The sequence below is a fragment of the Bombina bombina genome, chromosome 5 (assembly GCF_027579735.1).
Source record: "Bombina bombina isolate aBomBom1 chromosome 5, aBomBom1.pri, whole genome shotgun sequence".
Taxonomy (NCBI): domain Eukaryota; kingdom Metazoa; phylum Chordata; class Amphibia; order Anura; family Bombinatoridae; genus Bombina; species Bombina bombina.
The window spans coordinates 1,063,350,333-1,063,356,332 of NC_069503.1; positions in this window are offsets into that span (position 1 = coordinate 1,063,350,333).

A 6,000-nucleotide genomic window follows, 5' to 3' on the forward strand; every position below is an offset into this window, starting at 1 on the left:
TTCATAGTTTTTCACATATTCAGTAATAAAGTGTGCCCTGTTTAACATTTAAAGAGACAGTAACGGTTTTGTTTAAAAACGGTTTTTGTGCTTTATTAACCAGTTTAAGCCTGTTTAACATGTCTGTACCTTCAGATAGATCATGTTCTGTATGTATGGAGGCCAAGGTGGTTCCCCCTTCAAATGTATGTGATAATTGTGCCATAGCGTCCAAACAAAGTAAGGACAGTACTGTCACATTTAGTAAGGTTGCCCAGGATGATTCCTCAGATGAAGGAAGTAGGGATAGTTCTGCATCCTCTCCTTCTGTGTCTATACCAGTTATGCCCACGCAGGCGACCCCTAGTACTTCTAGCGCGCCAATGCTTGTTACTACGCAACAATTGACGGCAGTAATGGATAACTCCATAGCTAATATTTTATCCAAAATGCCAGGATTTCAGAGATAGCGCGATTGCTCAGTTTTAAACACTGTAGAGCAGGAGGGCGCTGATGATAATTTATCTGTCATACCCTCACACCAGTCTGAAGTGGCAGTGAGGGAGGGTTTGTCAGATGGGGAAATTTCTGATACACGAAGAATTTCTCAGCAGGCAGAACCTGACGTTGTGACATTTAAATTTAAATTAGAGCATCTCCACGCATTACTTAAGGAGGTGCTATCTACTCTGGATGATTGTGACAATCTGGTCATCCCAGAAAAATTGTGCAAGATGGGCAAGTTCCTAGAGGTCCCGGTGCACCCTGATGCCTTTCCAATACCTAAAAGGGTGGCGGACATAGTGAATAAGGAGTGGGAGAAGCCAGGCATACCTTTTGTCCCTCCTCCTATATTTAAGAAATTGTTCCCCATGGTCGACCCCAGGAAGGACACATGGCAAACAGTTCCTAAGGTCGAGGGGGCGGTTTCTACACTAGCCAAACGCACGACCATTCCCATTGAGGACAATTGTGCTTTCAAAGATCCTATGGATAAAAAATTGGAGGGTTTGCTTAAAAAGATTTTTGTACAGCAAGGATACCTCCTTCAACCTATTTCGTGCATTATTCCTGTCGCTACAGCGGCGTGGTTCTGGTTCGAGGAACTGGAAAAGTCGCTCAGTAGGGAGACTCCATATGAGGAGGTCATGGACAGAATTCACGCACTTAAGTTAGCTAATTCCTTTATTTTAGATGCCGCTTTGCAGTTAGCGAGATTAGCTGCAAAAAATTCAGGGTTTGCAATTGTGGCGCGTAGAGCGCTCTGGCTAAAGTCTTGGTCGGCGGATGTATCTTCCAAGACAAAATTGCTTAATATCCCTTTCAAAGGTAAGACCCTTTTTGGGCCAGAATTGAAAGAAATTATTTCAGACATCACTGGGGGAAAGGGCCATGCCCTCCCACAAGATAGGCCTTTCAAGGCTAAGAATAAGTCCAATTTTCGTTCCTTTTGCAATTTCAGGAACGGACCGGCTTCCAACTCTGCAGCCTCTAGACAAGAGGGTAACGCTTCCCAGACTAAACCAGCTTGGAAAGCAATGCAAGGCTGGAACAAGGGTAAACAGGCCAAGAAGCCTGCTGCTGCTACCAAGACAGCATGAAGGGGTAGCCCCCGATCCGGGACCGGATCTAGTAGGGGGCAGACTCTCTCTCTTTGCTCAGGCTTGGGCAAGAGATGTTCAGGATCCCTGGGCACTAGAAATAGTCTCTCAGGGTTATCTTCTAGAATTCAAGGAACTACCCCCAAGGGGAAGGTTCCACATTTCTCACTTATCTTCAAACCAAATAAAGAGAAAGGCATTCTTACATTGTGTAGAAGACCTGTTAAAGATGGGAGTGATACACCCAGTTCCAACTGTGGAACAAGGTCTGGGGTTTTACTCAAATCTGTTTGTAGTTCCCAAAAAAGAGGGAACTTTCAGACCAATTCTGGATTTAAAAATTCTAAACAAATTTCTCAGAGTTCCATCGTTCAAAATGGGAACCATTCAAACAATTTTACCTACAATCCAGGAGGGTCAATATATGACTACCGTGGATTTAAAGGATGCGTATCTACATATTCCTATCCACAAAGATCATCATCAGTTCCTAAGGTTCGCCTTTCTGGACAAACATTATCAGTTCGTGGCTCTCCCATTCGGACTAGCCACTGCTCCCAGAAATTTCACAAACTTGCTCGGGTCCCTTCTAGCGGTTCTAAGACCAAGGGGCATTGCAGTGGCACCTTACCTGGACGACATTCTAATTCAAGCGTCGTCTCTTTCCAAGGCAAAGGCTCATACAGACATTGTTCTAGCCTTTCTCAGATCTCACGGGTGGAGGGTGAACGTAGAAAAGAGTTCCCTGTCTCCGTCGACAAGAGTTCCCTTTTTGGGAACAATAATAGATTCTTTAGAAATGAAGATCTTCTTGACAGAAGTCAGAAAGTCAAAGCTTCTAAACGCTTGTCAAGTTCTTCTCTCTATTCTGCAGCCTTCCATAGCTCAGTGCATGGAAGTAGTAGGGTTGATGGTTGCAGCAATGGACATAGTTCCTTTTGCTCGAATTCATCTAAGACCATTACAACTGTGCATGCTTAAGCAGTGGAATGGGGATTATACAGACTTGTCTCCAAAGATTCAAGTAGCCCAGACAACCAGAGACTCACTCCGTTGGTGGTTGTCCCAGGATCACCTGTCTCAGGGAATGAGTTTCCGCAGACCAAAGTGGGTCATTGTCACGACCAACGCCAGTCTATTAGGCTGGGGCACGGTCTGGGATTCCCGGAAAGCTCAGGGTTTATGGTCCCGGGAAGAGTCTCTTCTCCCGATCAACATCCTGGAACTGAGAGCGATATTCAATGCGCTCCGGGCTTGGCCTCAACTAGCGAAGGCCGGATTCATAAGATTCCAGTCAGACAACATGACTGTAGCTTACATCAACCATCAGGGGGGAACAAGGAGTTCCCTGGCGATGAGAGAGGTATCCAAAATCATCAAATGGGCGGAGGATCACTCCTGCCACCTATCTGCAATCCACATCCCAGGAGTAGACAACTGGGAGGCGGATTATCTGAGTCGTCAGACTTTCCATCCGGGGGAGTGGGAACTCCACCCGGAGGTATTTGCCCAGTTGACTCAATTATGGGGCATTCCAGACATGGATCTGATGGCGTCCCGTCAGAACTTCAAGGTTCCTTGCTACGGGTCCAGATCCAGGGATCCCAAGGCGACTCTAGTGGATGCATTAGTGGCGCCTTGGTCGTTCAACCTAGCTTATGCGTTTCCACCGTTCCCTCTCCTCCCCAGGCTTGTAGCCAGGATCAAACAGGAGAAGGCCTCGGTAATTCTGATAGCTCCTGCTTGGCCGCGCAGGACTTGGTATGCAGACCTGGTGAATATGTCATCGGCTCCACCATGGAAGCTACCTTTTGAGACAGGATCTTCTAGTACAAGGTCCATTCAAACATCCAAATCTAGTTTCTCTGCAGCTGACTGCTTGGAAATTGAACGTTTGATTTTGTCCAAGCATGGGTTTTCAGATTCAGTGATAGATACTCTGGTCCAAGCCAGAAAACCTGTGACTAGAAAGATTTACCATAAAATATGGAAAAGATATATCTGTTGGTGTGAATCCAAAGGATTCTCCTGGAGTAAGATTAAAATTCCTAAGATCCTCTCCTTTCTCCAAGAAGGTTTGGATAAGGGATTGTCAGTGAGTTCTCTAAAAGGACAGATTTCTGCTTTATCTGTCTTGTTACACAAACGAACCCTTACATTCCATAGATATCAAGTTGCTATCTTGGAAAGTTCTGTTTTTGGTTGCTATTTCTTCTGCTAGAAGAGTTTCTGAATTATCTGCTTTGCAGTGTGATCCACCCTATCTGGGGTTCCATTCAGATAAAGTTGTTTTGCGTACCAAGCCTGGTTTTCTTCCGAAGGTTGTTTCCAACAGGAATATTAATCAGGAAATAGTTGTTCCTTCTCTGTGTCCGAATCCAGTTTCAAAGAAGGAACGTTTGTTACACAATTTAGATGTAGTTCGTGCTTTAAAGTTCTATTTAGAAGCAACTAAGGATTTTAGACAAACCTCATCTTTGTTTGTCGTTTACCCATGTAAGAGGAGAGGACAAAAAGCTACGGCTACCTCACTTTCTTTCTGGCTGAAAAGCATTATCCGATTGGCTTATGAGACTGCAAGACAGCAGCCTCCTGAACGAGTCACAGCTCACTCCACTAGAGCTGTAGCTTCCACATGGGCCTTCAAGAACGAGGCTTCTGTTTATCAGATATGTAAGGCAGCGACTTGGTCTTCTCTGCACACTTTTGCCAAATTTTACAAATTTGATACTTTTGCTTCTTCGGAGGCTGTTTTTGGGAGAAAGGTTTTGCAAGCCGTGGTGCCTTCCGTTTAGGTAACCTGATTTGCTCCCTCCCTTCATCCGTGTCCTAAAGCTTTGGTATTGGTTCCCACAAGTAATGGATGACGCCGTGGACCGGACACACCAATGTTGGAGAAAACAGAATTTATGCTTACCTGATAAATTACTTTCTCCAACGGTGTGTCCGGTCCACGGCCCGCCCTGGTTTTTTTAATCAGGTTTGAAAAATTTCTTTCTCTATACACTACAGTCACCACGGCACCCTATAGTTTCTCCTTTTTTTCTCCTAACCGTCGGTTGAATTACTGGGGGGGCGGAGCCAAGGAGGGGCTATATGGACAGCTTTTGCTGTGCTCTTTGCCATTTCCTGTTGGGGAAGAGAATGTTTCCCACAAGTAATGGATGACGCCGTGGACCGGACACACCGTTGGAGAAAGTAATTTATCAGGTAAGCATAAATTCTGTTTTTTTTCTTCCTACCAGCAGGTAGAGAGGGAGTGTGTTCTTGTAAACTCATATTTGTTATGTCCATGATGTAAGCATACTGCAAGGTTCTCAGAACAAGGCAAACTGTATCATACTGCCTTCCTTTACTGCTGTCAATCTGGCTTTTGGGTTGAGACAAAGGGCCTGTTGACCAAAATCTTTCCAGCATGAAGAGAAATCATCCAAAATCTTTGGGGACTTGTTTTGCATTTATATTGTAGTGTATATCTATCCTATCCCAGACAGCTGCATAACCAGACTAAAGAAATAGTCTAGTCAAGATGAAACTTTTATGATTCAGACAGAGCATGTAATTTTAAGCAACTTTCTAATTCACTCCTATTATCATTTTTTTTTTTCGTTCTCTTGGTATCTTTATTTGATAAGGCAAGAATGTAAGCTTAGGAGCTGGCCCATTTTTGGTCAGCACCTGGGTAGAGCTTGCTGATTGATGGCAATATTTAGATACCAATCTGCAAGTGTTACCCAGGTGCTGAAGCAAAAATGGGCCGGCTTTTAAGCTTACATTCAAATAAAGATACAAAGCGAACAAAGAAAAATTGATAATGGGAGACAATTTGAAAGTTGCTTAAAATTGCATGCTCTGATTCATGAAAGTTTAATTTTGACTAGACTGTCCCTTTAACAGCTCTCAAGGTAAAATTTGCCTTTCTAAAATTGTTTGAGGAACCTTGCAGAACAGGTGAAACTTTTTAAATAATCTTGCCAGCTAATTAAGCCTCAAACCATTACCCAAAATGCAGCATTTCTCCTGCTGATCCTGGCATTGTGAGCAGCTGAATTTCAGTGTTGAGGAGCACAATTCCCTGTTGATAAATCAGTTCAAGGCATAATAATGTAGGTAAATAACATGAGTGTTTTTAGCATGACAAAAACAGTGACACATACATAGCAAATGTGCAATGTATTAATTCATACAGGGTACCATAGTAAAAGGGCTTATCTGCTAGATTAGTGTCCTTAACAGAGGCACATAAATTAATATTTCTTTCATGTAATTAGCAAGAGTCCATGAGCTAGTGACGTATGGGATATACATTCCTACCAGGAGGGGCAAAGTTTCCCAAACCTCAAAATGCCTATAAATACACCCCTCACCACACCCACAAATCAGTTTTAGAAACTTTGCCTCCTATGGAGGTGGTGAAGTA